Genomic DNA, 19729 nt, shown 5'->3' on the forward strand with positions numbered 1-19729 from the left:
ATGCCATGAGCTAAACCGTGAAGGGCCACCCAAGACGGGAAGGTCATGACAGAGAGGTCAGACTAAATGCGATCCCTGGGGAAGGTAATGGCAACCCACCCCAGTATTCTTGCCATGAAAACTAAATGGATCAATATACATATATATATACATTCTTTTTCCGTGCATACACCTAGATTTTGCTGAAACTCTGTTAAGTTCTTCTAAGCAAATAGTCAGCACATGGCCATCATTCTCATTCATTCTGGGGTCTCCGATTGGCCTATTCAGTCTTTTGTGTCCAACCCCCCCCCCCATCCATCCATTTCTTTTCCTTGGGTATCTCATCCCATCAAAATCGTGCACAATTTTCCTCCAAACTCATATCGTTTTTCAATTATCACCATTCACTGGAAAGTAACTTGAAATTATCACCAATTTACAGATACCTAATTTCATATGCATCTGACCGACAAACACCTAAATGACACCAATTACCTTCTGACATACAATTTACCCATTTAGACAATTTGTTCATCATTAAACCTACACCTTCCTTTCCCTGGATATATTTATCAGCTCTGCTCCCCAAGGTCAGATGTCTTGCATCCTTTCCCATTCTCTTAATTTCTCAGACACAACATACCTTTTTCTCTTTCTTTTACTTCATTCATTCATTCACATCATCCAGCAATAACACTTTTTCCTCTGGATGACATTCATGGAGAACGTTGCCCAATTTTCCCCAGGCTCACTCCTGGTTCTTCCATTTATCGCCATTCCCTGGAACTTATCATGAAACTCTCAGCAATCTATGGATTCCGACTTTGGTCCCCACCCACAACAATCTAGATCCTGCCAGATCATGTTTTTGGACACACAACTTAGCTCTTTCATTCACAGTTCAACCCACGCTTTCACTTCCTCAACGTATTCATCCACTCCACAAGGTCAAGCTACCTTTATCCAGACTTGTTATATCCCCCTTCTCTCAATTTCATAGACCCACCCAACATATCTCTTTCTTTTAATTAATCAATTAATTTGTGTTCTTCACCATTTACTATTCTTACCTGCTGAGCCGCAATCTTCCACATGCCATGCTCATTGTGTCTGGGGGGGCAGCGTAGATTCAACACAGCCTCGTACGCAGAAGAAGTTTCCAGGTTTCTGTTCCAAATCCTCTGCTGGGTTTCATTGGGTGATTCACACACACACTGACACACTCGCACACCGAGGTTACTGCTATGGATGGAGAGATGGAGAAAGGATTTGGGGTCGTTTTGGGAATAGCCAATTAAGCTACTTGGATGGACTCCTGCGAGCAGTTTGTTCATTTATTAGATTTGAACACCATCTGACTCCCACAAGACTCTGGGGTGGTGTCCACAGGCACTGTCCAAGAAGTCAAGATCATGGTTGCAACAGCACAAAACTTTGTACGTAAGAAGCTAGCAAAGCTGCACTCACATCATCACAGCCACCATCTTGGCTTTGGGGACAGCACATGGCAGACACCCCTGGTTGCGGGGAACGTCAGCATTCTCGGGGAAGGTCAAAATCTGCCAGATGGACATGGCACTGAGACCAAAGGCCCGCCCCTTGTGTACCAGAGGGGCAGAGCTTCGACGGTGATGCTACGCCCCCAATTTTGCATGTTTTTTAAAAAAATTAAAACATTTAAAGAATGAAATAAATGACTACATAAAAGAAAAAAGAAGAAGAGACAGGGTGGCTGGAAAATCTAATCTCTGTAACTCAGCAGAGAATTTACTATTGTCATAAAATTTATGGGGGGTTGCAAGTTTTAAGCCTCATCCTGCAAATGCCGCTGGGAGAGAACAAACCTCATTTTTGCTGCCTTGAGTTTGCACAGAAAGCACCGGCCATGCGTGCAACCTGTAAGTAACCCATGGAATGACGCTTTTGTGCCCGCCGTCAGGGATAAGTGGAAGATATTGAACATGATGTCCCGTCCTGTCTTTTTATGAGGCAAGAAGAGTAAAACGTCCAGCCGGGCTATTGACCAATTCAAATTTGTGCGTTCTAGAGCAGAATGGGCAAACTTTCTCTTGGCAAAACTGTTCCTTTTTATTAGTCAGTGAGTAGCCATTTTTACTGTATTGTCATTTAAACATAGGTAATGATGGTGCCCACCAGGCCACCAAGGCGCCTGGCCAAGCTGTTTTTTTAGGACTGGTTTTATGCTGCTTACAGAATGCGTTACATTTGCAGCTAGTTCGGTATTCAGCCCTCTTCTGGCGTTATTTGTACTTTCTTCATTGTGTTCGGCATCATAAGACGATATTATGCTAAAATGTCCTACGTCCTGCCGTTCCTGCAGTAAATACATTCATTGATAAATACATATTCATTGATCAATAAATACTTCCCTCGGGTTTTTTCCCCTTCTTTAAGAGAGGATACAGATTGTTCTCAGCCGCCGTTTCTTTGGAGAGTGACTTCATTTCATACTGGGGCATCCACAAGGGGGGGTTGGTGTCAAAAAAGTCAAGATGGCAGGCATGACAGGGCAATTGAAGCCCTCTCCCTTTTTTACGTATGCATCTCTGGGGGGGTCAAAAAAGTCAAGATGGCAGCTGTGACTGTACAGTCAAAGCTCTGTTCCTCTTTTAGACATGTAAAAAGGGGGCAGGCCTTCGACTGCACAATCACCACAACCATCTTGACATTTTTGACCTCCCCGTGGATGCCCCCTTTAATCCTGACTTCCCTCTAACACGGACTGAGGGCACGTGAAACTCCTTGCAGCAGGAAACCATGTTGACCTCTAACCTCAATCCACCAACAGGAAGCTGTCTCCTCCAAGTGCTACATAACTAAAAAGTCCCCTTCCAGGTGTGGCTATTTTGAGTTTTCTTTCCAAATTCCCAGGACTGAGTTTCTGTTTGATATCCATTAATGGTTTCTCCCTTCCTTCTCCAAGCTCATGTCCATATTCCTTTGCCTAGAACAGTGTTTCTCAACCTTGGGAACTTTAAGTCCTCGCTTAACAACCACAATTGAGACCGGAATTTCAGTTGCTAAGTGAAGTGGTCATTAAGCGAATCTGACCCGATTTTACAACCTTTTTTGCAGAGGCCATTAAGCAAATCACTGCAGTTCCCCATTGATTTTGCTTGCCAGCAGCCGGCCAGGAAAGTCAAAAAAGGCAATTGCATGACCACAGGATGCTGCGACAGTCATAAACGCGAACCAGTTGCCAAGCACCCAAATCATGATGTGTGACTGCAGGGACTCTGCGGTGGTCATAGGTGTGAGCACCGGTTGCAAGTCGTTTTTTTCAGCACTGTCATAAGTCTGAATGGTCATTAAGTGAGGACTACCTATATGGACTTCAACTTCCAAAATTCCCCAGCCAGCACACACTTCAAGTTGCCAAGGCTGACACTGGAGATAGTGTGTGGGTCTCATTTCTAGCTATACTTCTGTCTCTCTATCAATAAAAATATGCTAAGCGGCCAATCTGTAGCCCACTCCCAGAGACACACACACATGTCTAGCAGAATGGCCCATCTGCACTGTCTCTGCAGATGTTCATTTTCATTGGTCTGGACTTTAAATTCTCTGTGACCGGTTCTGATTTCCAGATATTTTTTTCTTTTATCGCAGATTGCAAGAGGCTTTGCGTATCGGTGGGGAAAGAAAGGGCAGAAGACCTGTGATTATTCCCTTCCTGATTGGCATGGTAGCCCAAGATGAGCTCTGCCTTTGTTCTTCCTCTCAAACAGGGATTTCCAAGCACGAGGCCTCTGATGCCAGCAAGAGGTGACCCCTACCCCAGACTTTGGGTTGAACTTCAAGGAAAGTAAATTACCTGTTTCCATGGGAACGAGGAACCGACAGAAACTTTTTCTCGGCTTTCTTCCGAACCGGCACAGAGTGAGCCTGGGTGTTTTGATTCAAGCATTCAAATGGCCAGATGCAGGCAGGCAAAGTTTAAGGGGGGACAGGTAATCTCGGTGGCTTTGTTTACCTGGCCAGGGGTTGCCAGTTGGCGATGTTGCTACTCTAGACACCCCCCTGCACCCCCACAGCTCAAGATTTCCCCCATAATTAAATCCTCTGCGTGAAAAGGGCAGAAGAGGAACAACTGCATAAAAATCAGTGGCAGACGCTGAAATCCTTCCTGTGTTGCAAAGCCAGCTACAGTTTTGATTCCCATTGATCCGTTTCAAGTCTGGGATGGAGAATGGACGTGCACAGAGGCAGGGCTGGGAAAAAGGGACCACAAGGTGATTCAAGCAGGCGGGGGGAGGAATTCAAGACTCCACCAGCTTGTTGCATCGTCACCACGGCCAGAGACAGGCTTGCTGGGGGGGATTAAGAGGTGGAGCATTAATAGAGGAGAATCTCTGTAGCTCAGGGTTGAACTGTGGAGTCCTTGGTTCTCTCTGAGCCTTGTTTTCTTGCAGACGTTTCATTGCCAGACTAGGCAACATCTTCAGTGCGAAAAGGAAGTGGGCCTTTGTTTATATTGAAGCCAGTTTAGTGACCTACTAGAACCACTGAAATGGAGCAGAGCTTATAACATAGCTGAGAAGCTGCACAGAAAAAAAATATTATTAGCTTCAATCAGCATGCCAGAGAAACACAGGTTATCGATCTTACACACTCAGCCCTCCCAAGCATAAAGAATCACACGCTTAGATAGATTAGGTTAAGAAGTAAAAAGAATCTTACTTTATTCTTTGTTGTTCTGTTACATCCATCTTGGTGGAAAAGATGAAGTTCCTTTGTTCTTCTTTTCTTTCTAAATACTTAGTTTGCCCTAAACTCTCAGCCCTACAGCTGCCAAGAGCTGCGTGTAAGTAAGGGGCAGAATTCTTCATCAAGGCCTGAGCACGTGGCCCTGAGGAACTGAGAGCAGAACATCATGCTTGCTTCTCCCTGGGTGGAAGAAGGAAGGAAGAGGAAGAGAGGAAGTAGGAGTGGCAACAAACCACTTCCTCAGAGTTGCATTGTGGGACAACTCAATTTACATGCTAATTCACATGCTAATGAGGCATGCTGGATTTGCCAGGACTTCCAACATATATACAGTAGTTTGACTGTCTGAGTTGGTAATTCCTTGATTAGGGCATTGTTTGCTGGAATTCCTGGAAGCCTGGCACTCAGACAAGTCGACCATCAACAGGCACATAGAGGTAAATGATATTTACATACCATTCAAAACAGACATCAAAAAGTTAAAAAAGAAAACAAAAAGACCAGAACACGTCCTTGCCAGCAATCCGCACCCAGATAAGCAAAGATTATCATCTGGATTAACAGCAGACAAACAACCAAGCAATAAACAACAGCCTAATCGAGGAACTGCCAAGGAGAGAACAACACCCCCACCAACACTGGCAGGGCAAGCAACTGTATATCAACAGTGGGCACACCCCACTCCCTTCGAGCACTGAAGATGTTGTCCAGCCGGGCAACGAAACGTCTGCAAGCAAACAACCCAGCGCAGAGCGCACCAAGGACTCCGCAGATGGAGCATTTTCATCCTGTGCTACATTGCACAGAGCAAGTGGCACTCGTTGTTCACACGGGGACAAAGCAAGAGCTGGCGGGTGGGTTTGAAGAAAGGAGGATTGCATTTTTTTTTTTTGCAGCCGAAAACATTCCCCTCCCCACAAGAAAATAATCTCGATTCCCAGCCAGTGAAAATTAAAGTCTGTGCAGACGTGTGATTCCAAAGGAAACAGAACAAAACAGAACAAGAAAAGAAAGGCTTTATTTATTTATTTAATTAATTAATTTATTTATTTATCTTTCAGTTTTCTATCGCTGCCCATCTCCCCCAAAGGGCGGCTTTGGTTGACGGAGGGCTGTCTTTTCTCCAGCTTTTGAATGACTCTAATTCCTGCCCTTTGCTCCTTTGATCAATGGCCTGAGGAGGGACCAGCTTACCCTCCTGTATAATGTGCTTTATATGGGGCTCTCCTGTAGACTGCTGAGGATTCATAGCTGCAAAATTAGACAAAGGAGCCTACTTTTTACCAGTGCCCAAAGAGCTTCATCATCTGTTTTAATCTCCATGCTCTGGGTGTCGGGCATGGAAAAGCTTAGAAATTTGTGGCCATTGTGACTGCCGTGGGCTTTTCCCAACTGGTATTGGATCCAGCCTACTCAGGGAGACACACGCTTGATCAAGCGTTCACCTTGGAACAGCTGGCAATTGACCTGAAGGTGGAGGGCATTAAGCAAGGCGGCAGAAACAGGTCTTAAGTTTCTTCTGGAAGTCCGAGAGTGAGGAAATCTGTCTCAACTCCGGGGACAAGATGTTCCAAAGGGCGGGCGCCACTGCAGAGAAGGCTCGCCTCCTGGACCCCGCTAGATGAAATTCCTTTGTGATGGGGTCCGTAGCATGCCCTCCCTGCCTGACCGGGTGGGACGGGTCGATGTTATGGGGACGAGATGGTCCCTCAGGTACCCTGGTCCCATGCCATGTAGGGCTTTAAAGGTGATAACCAACACCTTGAATTGGACCTGGAAGCAAACTGGTACCCAATGCAGCTCGCGTAACAGTGCTGTCACATGGGCTGATTTTACAGCCCCGATAACTGTCCGCGCAGCTGCATTCTGGACCAGCTGAAGCTTCTGGATGCTCTTCAAGGGTAGCCCCATGTAGAGCACATTGCAGTAGTCTATATGGGAGATAACCAGGGCATGAGTGACTGTTCAAAGGGCCTCTCGCTCCAGGAAGGGGCGTAACTGGCGCACAACACGAAGTTGCACAAAGGCCCTCCTATCCACGGCTGCCACCTGCTCTTCGAGCAGGAGCCGTGAGTCCAGGAGAACCCCCAAGTTACGCACCGGGTCTGTCTGGGGCAGTGCCACCCCATCCAGAGCCAGAGATGTTAATGTCCCAGATACAGAAGAACCATTAACCCACAGCCACTTGGTCTTACCAGGGTTCAGTTGAAGCCTATTGTCCCCCATCCAGGCCCCCACAGCCCCCAGGCACCTGGAAAGGGCGGTCACAGCATCACTTACTTCACCTGGGATGGAGATGTATAACTGGGTATCATCTGCATATTGATGATACCTCACCCCGTAGTGATGGATGATCTCGCCCAGCGGTTTCATGTAGATGTTCAAGAGGAGAGGGGAGAGAACCGAACCCTGCGGCACCCCACAATGGAGGGGTCGAGGGCCGGATCTCTCCTCTCCTGTCACCACCGACTGGGACCGGCCCTGGAGGAGGAGGTGAGCCAGCGCACTGAGAGCCCAACTTAGAATGAATCTGAGTGATTTTATCCTGCAAATGCAGGTGGGTCCCTGGATCTACCTGACCCAGAAGAGATCGACCGATCTTAAACAAGGCTGTTGGACTGCATTCTGCGGATGCAATAAGAGCGGAGAAATATTCACATTTCACTGCTCTTACCACCACAAGGTAGGCCTTAATAGCGGCTCTAGCTTGTGTTCGGTCGGATTCAGTCTTCGTCTTCCTCCAGCGACGCTCCAGACGTCTCTTAACCCTCTTCAAAACCCTCAACTCCTCCGTAAACCACGGGGAGTGACAGGTCGAGTGAGGCAAGAGAGGACGCACAGGAGCGATCCTGTCCAAGGCCCCGGCCGCGGCCCTATTCCAGGCCGTGGCCAGGACCTCCACTGGACCGTGCAGCAGGCCCTTGGGAATAACCCCCAGCTCCCTCTGAAACCCTACTGGGTCCATCAGTTGCCGGGGGCAGACCAATCAAATGGGTCCAGCCTCCCTGCGGAGCGGGGTGGCACAATAAAATCTCAGGGTCACCAAGGTGTGGTCTGACCATGACAATGGGGACAGATCTAACTCTCCCCTCAGATCACATTGTCACTGCTCCGACAAGAAAACTAAGTCTGGGGTGTGACCACTGTCTCGAGTCAGGTCCTGGATAATCTGGTAGCCATGAACTCCTGGGCCGTCTCCGAGGCACGTCCCAGGGATGGCAGATTGAAGTCCCCCAGAACCATAAGCCTGGGGAACTCCACTGCCAACCCCGAGACGGCCTCCAGCAGCTCGGGTAGGGAGGTTGCTACGCAGCAGGGAGGCTGGTACAGCAGCAACACCCCCAACTGTTCTCAGGATCCCAGCTTGAAAAACAGGGTCTCACAACCGGCCACTTGCGGGGCAGGGCCCCTGAAGGCCACTAGAGATTCTCTGATGACAACTGCCACCCCGCCTCCCCTGCCCTGGTGTCTCGGCTGGTGCCACACTTGAAACCCAGCCGGGCACATCTCGGAGAGGGCTACACCCCCTTCCGAGCCCAGCCAGGTCTCGGTGATACACGCCAGGTCTGCCCCCTCCTCTGTGATTAAATCACATATGAGGGGGGCCTTGTTGTTCACTGACCTGGCGTTAAGGAGCAGCAGCCAAAGACCAGGGCCCACAAGGGTCTGTCATCCAGGGCCTGGGTATGACCCTGGAGGGCCGGAACACGCCACCGGTAATAAACACCGGGGGCGTCTTCCCCGAAGATGGCCTGCCCTCCGGGTCCCATCATAACGTCCCCGGCCCATCACCACCTCGATGGAATAGCCTGCCCCTCAGCCCCCAGAGTTTCCTAATCTGGTAGCCTCCACTCCCACACCTCCAGAACTCCTGGGCTTAACCAGGAGTCCCTCTTCCCACACATCCATCTTCTCCCACACCATCCACCTTAGGCAGTGGCAATCCCCCCCAGCGCACCAGCTTCTGCTCTCGGCACTGATGGGTCACCGCTGCCATCCACACCCTTACAGTGCCCCACCTCAACCTCTCTCACTAGAAGAGGTGGGACACACCAGCCACTCCTAACCACGCCTGACTCTCACTCAAGGGCGGGTAGATTTCCACATCAAACCAATCCTAACCTCCTCCCGAGCCTCTCACCCACGGGAGGAGTGGCACACTCACACTCACACTCACACCAAGGGACCCCAGCCCTCTGCCGCCTAATATAATGGAAATGGCCAGTCTCCCTTCCCCTCCCCCCCTCCGGAATCCCCTAAGATTTTAAAAGCCAGGGATTTCTCCCAAAGCCACTTCACCCCCCAATCCTTCCCATTTCCCCCCCAAGTCTGTCGCCCCAACAGGTTCAGTCTGTTGCAAAGCTGCCATTGTGGGGCGCCATCTGGCCCATTGAGATGTGTCCAGGGGCCACCGAGGGAGCACAGGGGGCTACCAGGATTCCTCCGGGGTCCTCCAGGGTCCACGGGAGGGCTGTTTGCACCCTCCCAGGTATGCTGCTGCTGCCGCCGCCAAAAACCTCTGCTGCCTGCCGTTCGCCGCTTCTTTAAAAAGACATCCTGTCCTGGCTTAAGCAAAGACCACGCTGAGACGAGGGGAATGTCTCTAGTGTTTATTTATTTATTTATCAAATTTGTCACCGCCCATCTCCTCCGAGTGGAGGAACTCTGGGCGGTTTACAATATAAAACAATAAATATATAATAAAATTTCATTATAAAACACATTATAAAACAATTTCATTTAACTGCTATAGTAGACAGAAGATCCTGCCAAACCGAAGGAGCATGGGAAACCCAGACAGATAAACCCCCAAACTCAAGGCAGGTCTGCTCTGAGTTTCTTTGAGGGACAGTTCAAAGCCTCTAAACTGCGCATGCGTTTTCCCCCCTGGATAGGCCCCCCCCCTGCTCACATCCGTACTCATAACGCCTCCCAGAAGAAGGCAATTATAAATTGCTTTCCTATTATTGCCAAGGAAGTGATACAGTCATGCCCATGTAATTCTCTTTAGTTTGACTTTGGATGACGGGCTGGAAATTCTGGAAGTTGTGGTCCCAACACATCACGAATAAAGCTGGATTAGATAACCTTTGAGGGTCCATCCCACTCTTATGATTCTACAATTCTTCTTGGTAAAAATTACATTGGAAATTGAGCGTTGTGTTCATACACCACCTTGGTTTGTCCTCTTAAAAGCCACATTTTTGTCTCATTTCCATCACTCCAATTTCTTAGTGTGCTTTTGATGCAGTTATCTCTTTCTCTCTCTCTCTCTTGCAAGATACCGCATTTGACATTCAGTCGGCGTAAAAAATTAATTGGACTGGTAAGTTCCTGTTTGATGAAAATTAATCGGCTGTTCTAAAATGGCCAACTGCGTACTCACCTAGCCTTCTCCAACATGGTGCCCTCCATTCCACACACGAGTCTGGCAAATACAGTCCTAACACATGTGGAGGATTCCGGACCGTTTCTGGAGAAGCAGCAAATTCATACGGTACTATGATAGAGACTACCTGGTAGAGACCAGAACATGTAAGGATGGGTTCCCAGGTCCAGAGTCAGGAGATCCTTTTGTAAACAGCCAGCTGAAAGCTTTTCTGTTATCAGTGAAAAGACCCACTTCCTTGTCAATTCATAGGAAGGCTGTTGGAAAGAAAATCAGAAAATATCAGCTGTGATGTCCACAGGGGTGCATTTGTTCTAAAGAAGAAACAATCCAGTTGATGTAATTCTTGCAATTCCAACCCTACCGTCCCAGTAAATCTTGTTAAAGGGGATTTATGAGAACCGTGCCCAGAAGAATCACTTTCGGGTTTAGGCAGCTGGGAAAGAAGCCGGCGGTCTTCTTCAGACAAGTCCTCTGATGGGAAGGACTTGGTAGGGGATCTTCAGGATCTGGATTTGCTGGAGGCCGTGGTATCCCAGACACATCTAAGGAAGAGAGGGCTGGAGAAGATGGTTGCTGGAACCTGTTCCTCTCCTTGATCCAAGAGGGTAGAGACCACTGAGGGAGATGGTTAAGTATAGTGACCACCTGGTGTTATTGCAGTTGGTGGGACCACAGCTTCTGAAGTAGAGGAATACTGAGGGATTCGTGCCAGCCTTTCAGCTTCCTCCAGCATTGTTTACAATAGAGATCCTTCCCAGAGAATCTTGTGATTTTTTTTCTCATGCATCCAGAGCTGTGTGTCCGGGTCTTTGGACCGACTCATGACCATTCCTTCTCAATTATCCCTGTGTGTGATGGAGTTTGGGCCAGAGGAAGGAGGGAGCGCATTCCGAGGAGATAAGCGTTCTCACTGTTGGAGATGTTAACAAATCAGCATGCCTCATTTAGCATGTGTATGTACCAGGAAGCTGTTTATTGCCACTCCCACTCTCTCTCTTTCTTCCTCCTTCCACCATCCAAGGAGGCAGCATGCTTTTGCGGCTCCCTCCATCTTGGCCACATGCGTGGGCCTAGGGAAGGATTCTGCCCCTATCTGCACGCAGCTCTTGGAAGCAATGAGGGCTGAGAGTTCATTAAGTTTAGGGAAAGAACAAAAGAAGAACAAGAAGTCATCTCTCCACTGTAACTGGACCGAATAAAATTTATTTATTTATTTATTTGTTTGTTTGTCAAATTTGTCACCGCCCATCTCCTCCGACCGGAGGGACTCTGGGCGGTTTACAATACAGAACAATACATATACGATAACATTCTAATAAATGTACAATAAAATTCTAATAAAATCCCACTAAAACAATTTCTTAACTACCCCAGCTCATAAAATCCAGAGTTAGGGTTATGGTTAGGGATAGGATGAGTAAGATATTCTTTTTCTTACTTCTAAACCTACGCTGCCTAAGCATGTAATTATGCTTGGGAGGGCTGAGCGTGTAAGATCAATAACCTGTATTTCTCTAATGTGCTCATTAAAGCTATTTGAGATAATATTCTTTTCCTGTGCGCAGCTTCTCTGCTGTGTTAAGCTCTGCTCCATTCTGTCCACTAATGGCTTCACTCACAGCCTTGAGAGCCTTGATGGGCAGACAAAGAGAGAGTAGCTCCACCTTAGAGTTCCTGGGGTATTTACCCCTAGGTTACTTAGGATAGGTTTAGTCCAGCAAGATTCTGTTTTATGGTAAGAACAATAAAGACCTAGAGTTGGAATATTGGCTCAGCGTGGTTCCTTGCTCGATCCTTTGACACGGTGGATCACTTGGCTGCCAATGAGAATGACCCAGTTATGAAATAGAGCAGTGTTTCTCAACCTCAGCAACTTTACGCTGCGTCAACTCCCAAAATTCCCCAGCCAGCATGGGTTAGGGTTAGGCTGGCTGGGGAATTCTGGGAGTTGAAGTCCGCACATCGTAAAGTTGCTGAGGTTGAGAAACACTGAGCTAGAGAGTGTGTGATGAGCAAGCATCTACTAATCTTGGACATTTTATTTACTTATTTATGTGATTATCAAATTTGTCACCACCCATCTCCTACAAGTGGAGGGACTCTGGGTGGTTTACAATATAAAACAAGAAATATATAATAAAATTTCAATATAAAACACACTATTTTATCCTGCTTCTCCTGGGAACCGGGTGTACATACTACTAGAGTGAATTATAGCAATGGCAGTCATAAAAGAGACCATCCAAGACCATTATGGCTTTGCTGACTTGGGCCTCCAAGGGCCAAAGCAGAAAGAAAACCTTTTCTTTTCCAGTGCCTGGGCCTTCTCGGTGGAGAGGTGGGAATTGAACTGGGGAACTGGCATGCAAAACACTTTGCTACTGAGCCATGCAGGGCCTGTAAAACAAGGTGGACAATTGGGATATGGTGCTAAAACTGCTTTGCTCACTTTGATGCATGACCTACATTGGAAACTGGATGGGGAAGTTAAGCTTGGCTAGTTCTCCCGGATCTCTCCGCAACTCAGCTACCCAGAGTCGATTTGGAGTTGGGGAGCACCAAAGTTGGATGGATGGATGGATGGATGGATGGATGGATGGATGGATGAATGAATGAATGAATGAATAAATAAAACTTTTGATATGATCAACCACAGCATCCTTCTGGACCACCTGATGGGATTGCGGAGATCTGTTTCACAGTCATTCTAGTCCTTAGGTTGAGTGATGTCCAGCAGATGGAATTGGGGGACCATCTTTGACCTTAGTAAGATACCTAGGCTATTGATCTGTGGTATCAAAGGACTGTGTCTTTGAAACAGCACGATCTGGAGTTTTGGAGCGGCTAGAAATGTATTATGTTGCTTTTTTATCATCCAATTCAATGGACGTAAGCAGCAATCTCAAACACTGTCCAGTTTCATTCAGGAAATGAGTAAGGGAAAACAAGCTGAAATTAAACCTAGATAAGACAGAAGTGCTTATTATAAATAGGAAATGGGACTCGGACTGAGGTTTAGCCTGTTTTAGGTGGAGAACAGATTCAACCTTTGTTGATGCAGTCCAGGATTGCATTGGCTTTTTTGGCAGCTGCACAACATGGCTGGCTCATGCTTAATCTGTGGTCTACCAGGACACCCAGCTCCCCTGCTCAGGTACTACTGCTGAGCCAGCTACCACCTATCTTGTACCCGTGCATCTGGTTTTTTCCTGCCCAAGTGCAAAATTTCCATTTCTCACGTGAACTCCATCTGGTAGGATAGGGCCCAACGTTCAAGTCAATCAAGATCCTCCTGAACCTTGAGCCAGTCTGCATCTTTGAGGCTAAGTGAAACAGGGCTCAAAACCTTTTCTCCAGGTCTGCATTAAAAGCTTCACAAAAAAATCCATTAAGATTGCTATCAGCTGTTTTGTTTCCTGTTTCTGTCTCTCCCTCCCCCCGTGGCTTATATTAAAGAACTGCGGGGCGATGATGGGGTTGGGTGAGGAGGTATCAAAATTCCCTTTGGGCTCCCTTGTATGCTGTTGGGGGTGGAGGGGAGGACGAGAGGAGAGAGAGAGGCAATTTGCTTTAATGAAAGAAGATGTGGGTTGGCGGAGTTGAGAGAGAAGTAAGGGGCCCATTTCTTTCCACTATTCCTACCCCCCCCCCCATCAAATCTAATACAGGAACTATGAGTGAATACCCATGGATTCAGCCCTGGGCTGATGAATTTCCACCCAGGAATGAACACAAAAGTTACAGTGCGTGAACTTGAAACGGACCACCTCTTTTAACCTGCACAGTGGAAAAAACAGAGGCCGCCTTGATTCTGTTCCAGCAGCAAATCTGGAGTGTTTTTATATAAAGAAATTGTCTTATAATTAAACTGCCAATTACAGTATTATTTATTATAAGAAGGAGCTGCCAATGAGAAATCAGGAATATTTTTATATAAATAGCTGTCGTCCTCTAACTTCCTTGAGTAGAAAGGCAAGGTCTAAATCCACACCTCGATTTATAAGAAGCCACACAACATCTGTCAGATGTACACGAGGCTTAGAGACATTCTTGTCAATAAACCTGCTAGGAGTCCCCAATAATTTGAGCCGGTCTCCCAATATTTGGGATTTTGAAAACTTCCTAAGGACACTTGGATAAAAGAATTCCCAAAGAGTTAACACCCACTGAAAAAGTAACATCTTTGAGTTGAGGTCAAGTCCTGGTAACTACATGGAGGCATCCATGCAGTTTTCTCAGCATCTGTGTGAGTGTGGTTGGCCCCTACCGTCTTCCCGTAACTTTTCCCCCTTATCTTCACAGTCTAGTTAATAGCTCTGAGATTTTAGTGGTCTTGGACACATGCTGTGAAGACCTAGCTCTCAGGAGAAATCCATGCATGCTGGGAGAGGTAGAAGGAAAGAGAAGAAGAGGACAATCAGCAGCAAGGGGGGTGGACTCAGTTACAGGGCTGAGGGGTGCACCATTGAAAGACCTGAAGGACCATGTTGGGGACAGATCCTCCTGGAGAAAATCTCTCAGTATGGTTGCTAAGAGTCAACAAGAAGTTGATGGCACATAATCAGTCCGTCAATTCTCAAGCTCCCTTGAGAAGTCCATCATGTTGGGAAAGGTAGAAGAAAAGAGAAGGACCATCACCAGCAAAGTGGACTGATTTGTTTACACCGGTGAGGGGTGCACTGCTGGGACAGCTGAAGGGCCAGGCTGGGGACAGGTCTGTCTACATGGTCGCTAGGAGTCAATGAATCCAGTCCAATTCAGGAATTTCAGGCAATCTCCAGTCCAAGAATTTCTGGTAGTCTACACTGAAAGGATTAACCGAGTTGAATCCTCTTTAGTTTTCCAAGATGGGTCAAGATTGTCTAGGAACTGCCACCCAACTGGTGAAATACTGATTTCCCAGAGGGCAGACTGGGGAAGTTGCTTACCACCACCTGCTCTAGCTTCCCAGAGTGCTTATTCCTGTCTTTTTCTCTGGGCAGGTGGGCATCCTTCCAAAGAAAGACCTGAGCTGTGCTCTTTGCATTTTTTAGATTTTCCAAGCACAGCTCTAGGCTATGAGCCTTGTCAAAAAACCTTCAAGAATACTCTTGAAGCTGGGGCTTTGTTTCATAACCTGCTACCTTCCTTTTTATTTGGAGTTTAAAATAAAACAGTCTAAGATATTCCAAACCACAGAAAATAAAACCTGGAAGGTTGGGGAGCCTTGCATGCAGCGAGGGAGTTATGAAATGGCACCAAGCTGGGGATGCAAAATCTACAGGCTTTTTCAACTGCGATGCCCAGATCAGAATGCAATACAGGTAGTCCTCGCTTAACAACCACAATTGGGACCGGAATTTCGGTTACTAAGCGAAGCGGTCATTAAGCAAATCCAACCGGATTTTACAACCTTTTTTGTGGTGGTCGTTAAGCAAATCCCTGCGGGCATTAATCAAACCCCCTGGTTGTTAAGCAAATCAGGCAGTTCCCCATTGGTTTCGCTTGCCAGAAGCTGGCCGGGAAGGTCAAAAATGGCAATCACATGACCCCAGGATGCTGTGACAGTCATAAATGTGAACTGGTTGCCAAGCACCCAAATCGTGATCATGTGGGTACGGGGACGCTGCAACGGTTGTAAGTGTGAGGAGCGGATGTAAGTCGGTTTTCTCAGCACCGTCGTAAGTCCGAACCATCATTAAATAAATGGTTGTTAAGCAAGGACTACCTGTATTCCAAAGGAAGTGAGGCTACTGCATGAGAAAGGAACAGCACAGTATCTCACAACGGGCTTCATTTTCCCAGCAATGGGGCAATTACACCAGCCTGACTATCAGTCCCCAGAGACATCCTGCCTGGCTGCTGTGTGTTACTGAATCCTGGGCAGACGGTGCCTGCAGCAGGAGGATGAACTGAAATATCTTAAACACTTGCTGGTCAGGAACCACAGTGCAAAGGCATTGTCTGAATGCATCTGGTTGGCCCTGTGAAAAAATGCTGAACTGAATAGCTCTTGGCCTGATCCAGCAGAGCACTGCTTGGGCTCTTAGGCAACTGTTCACCGAATGTTCACAGAACCCATTTAATCTGGTCCTGGGTGTCCACAGGGTGTGGTGAAAAAAGTCGAGATGGTGGCTGTGACCGTGTGACAAAAATCTCCGTATGGGTTTTATACGTTGCAGGCAGAGCTTCCGTCACATCTTCACGGCTGTCATTTTGACTTTTCTCACCACATCCTGTGGACACCCCAATCGAGTTCCTTCCTTCACTCATTTTATGGATCTGTGCAGCCCTCTGAATTGTAAACTCATCCAACCGGCTGGGTTTGTACCACATACTAAGCTCTAAAGCATAATCCAGGTTAATACTAACCAAATTTAATGTGTGCCTTTTTCTGATCAGATTTAATCTATTGTGTGGATTTAGCCACTGAGTTGACCTGATGAAATTGTAAGATTATCTGCATCTCTCTCTCTCTCTCTCTTTCTCTCTCCTGAAGTTTGTATGTATACAGTTACATATATCACAATTTCGACTAGCTTCTTTTCATAGCAAATTTTGGTTTACTTCAAAAGAATATCCTTTATCTCTGAAAATGCTTCAGGCATTCTTAATTTTTTATTTTCCTGTCCTTTTAAGAACTCCATTTTAGGTGATGCTGTGATCTGAAATAGGCTAAAATAATCAAATAAGACTATTCGATCTTTGTTTTGCATAGGACTGCCAGCTGGTTAAGGAAAATCTTAGCTGATTAAGTCCATAAATGTTTGCAAATGGGAAAACAATAGTTGAAGGCATTTTTCCCCCTTTTAGATTATATATTCACCAACTTAGAATTCTCATGAAAGAAAAATCTGCAGTGTCTCTTTCCATTTAGGGTTATAATACTTCAATTAAAATGATATAAATCTTCCCCCTCATTAATTGCAGGCCTCTTAACACTGAGCTTTGTGGTTGTTATTATTACATTTTGTCAGTCTAATAAAGCCAAACCCACGTTTTTTAGTCTGTCAAAACTTGAAAAACTTGATTAACCAATTAATCCTATATGCTCGCTCACTTGGCAGTAAGCAGCACTGAAAATAAACAGAGCTTTTGAGGAAATGACAGGAGATACGTTATTTTGGACTTGAGGAGCTTAATGGTGCCACCTTTCACTCCCCTCAGAGATTTTCTGCCCCAGCATCTAAAATGCATGTTGCTCACAGAAATCAGGAATTTTCCTTCAGTCTTATCTATGTATCTGCAGAAGCTAGTTGCAAAATCTTGCCTCCACAGGATATAATTAGCTCTAGTGCAGGGCTTCATCGGGCTAATGAATTCCCCACTGAAACTCTTTGCACTGACAAATTCATTATCTGAATATTCATCATGTCTAAATGAATATTCAGAATGGACTAGGAGAGGAACACTGCTTTCAGCTTTTTTCCCAAAGTCATGGAAAAGGAATGGAAGAGAGGGAAGTGTTTTCTCGCATCGTTTTCAAGTGAAATCAAAGCTGGGCTATGGGAAGTAACTGAGAACTGAAAAACAGAAATCGGATCCAGAAGCTGCAGGACCAAGTGGTGGTCTGAATGGAGGAGTGAGATGAAGCCAATTTAGTGGCCTGCTAGAACCACTGAAATGGGGCAGAGCTTATAACACAGCTGAGAAGCTGGCACAGAACAATAATATTATCTTAGATAGCTTTAATCAGCATGCCAGAGAAACACAGGTTATTGATCTTACACACTCAGCCCTCCCAAGCATAAAGAATCACATGCTTAGACAGATTAGGTTAAGAAGTAAAAAGAATCTTACTGACTTTATTCTTTGTTGTTCTGTTACATCCATCTTGGTGGAAAAGATGAAGTTCCTTTGTTCTTCTTTTCTTTCTAAATACATAGTTTGCCCTAAACTCTCAGCCCTCTTTGCTGCCAAGGGCTGTGTGGAAGAAAGGGGCAGAATCCTTCATCAAGGCCCGAGCACATGGCCCTGAGGAACGGAGAGCAGAGCATCATGCTTGCTTCTCCCTGGGTGGAAGAAGGAGAGGAGAGAGAGAGAGAAAGTGGGAGTGGCAACAAACAGCTTCCTCAGAGTTGCATTGTGGGACAACTCAATTTACTTGCTAATTCACATGCTAATGAGGCATGCTGGATTTGCCAGGACTTCCAACACAAGTGAGCTTCAAGGCTGTAGTGAGCCAGATTTCTTGTGCTACGAAGTTTGCAAGAAAATACCGAAGAAAGACCAGTGGCTCCTCATTCACCATACAGCAGGGGACCCTTGCCTCAATAAGCCACTAGTTTGGAAAACAATCTTTTGAAACGCCAACCTATTATTTTTGGATTATACCTTCCCTCTTTACGTTTGCTGTCTTTACAATATCTGCTCTGCTGAAGCTTGAGCAACATGTGTACAATTTCCATTTTTGTGATTCAAATTAAAAACGGATAGCACAATAATATAATGAATAACAATCCAGCAAATCCATAAGGGAAAAAGGAAAGAAAAACTGTAAAAAACAAAACAGGCATACCACAATCAATGGTTCCCCAAATGAAAACACCCTTCCTTATCAGAGTAGTCGCAGCATTTAGAGTCCACTGGGGTTGGGAGGCCAATAAATTTAAATGAATGAATGAATGAATGAATGAATGAATGAATGAATGAATAAATAACAATAATTCTAGCTCCAAGGCCCGATGAAACAGCCATGCTTTAACAGACTATCTAAAAGCCAGGAAGGAAAAGCCATTCAGATGTCCAGGAGCAAGCTATTTCAGAGAATGGGGCTGCAACTGATGATTTCCATGTTAATTCTGATTTTTTTTTCATTCACCCTAAAATACAAAAAAGAAAAAAAAAATTGTCAGGAAGGCTTAATGGGAAATCTTTGTATATTCCTTCCTTCCCAGGATGATCCAGTTGGTCAAAGTGAGTGGGCAAAGATAGGTCCAGAACGGATGCCACTGAGATGGCTACTTTCTGCAGTTCAGCAATTCACCACAAGGCGGAGCTGCACATGGATTCCATCAATTCCTAGCAAATGGAGGTAAGAGTCTGCCCAGGTATAGTCAAAATTGCTCATCCGCCCTCCCCCAAAATTTATCCCCCATGTGGCTTAGATTTAAATATGAAAACCTGGCTGTCCAAATGGTAATAAACTGTTTCTTGCCTAAGCTGGAAAAGAGGGATCATTCAGAGCCACAGCATCAAGAAGCTTCTTAGGTACTTGCAGCTTCAAATTAATCTCTCAAGGCAACACAAAGGTAAATACCATGACTGTTATTTCTTAAAGTCTTCCTATTGCAAAAAGCGGAGCCTTCTCTGAGCCAGGCTTGACTTCTGGTGAGCTCGTGGGCGCCTCCATGCAGTCTTCTTGGTAAGGGCACAGATGTGGGTCGCCCATTTCCTCGTCCAGGGTCGTCTTCCAACCAGCACTGGGATTTGCTAGTCATTGCCTGTCCAAGCCCTAACCAGATCCGACCCTGCTTATCCTTTTGAGATCAGCCATGCTCGACTGGGTGTTGTCCCCGGGCTGATGTTTAAGAAGGATTGTTTCAAACAGACTGAATTACCTCTGAATTGATACTGTTCCCCAAACTCACTTTGTTCGTTTGTTTGTTTGTCATATTTCTCTACCACCCATCTCGCATATGACGACTC

The sequence above is a fragment of the Candoia aspera genome, chromosome 1, assembly GCF_035149785.1.
Source record: "Candoia aspera isolate rCanAsp1 chromosome 1, rCanAsp1.hap2, whole genome shotgun sequence".
In the NCBI taxonomy this organism is placed as follows: Eukaryota; Metazoa; Chordata; class Lepidosauria; order Squamata; family Boidae; genus Candoia; species Candoia aspera.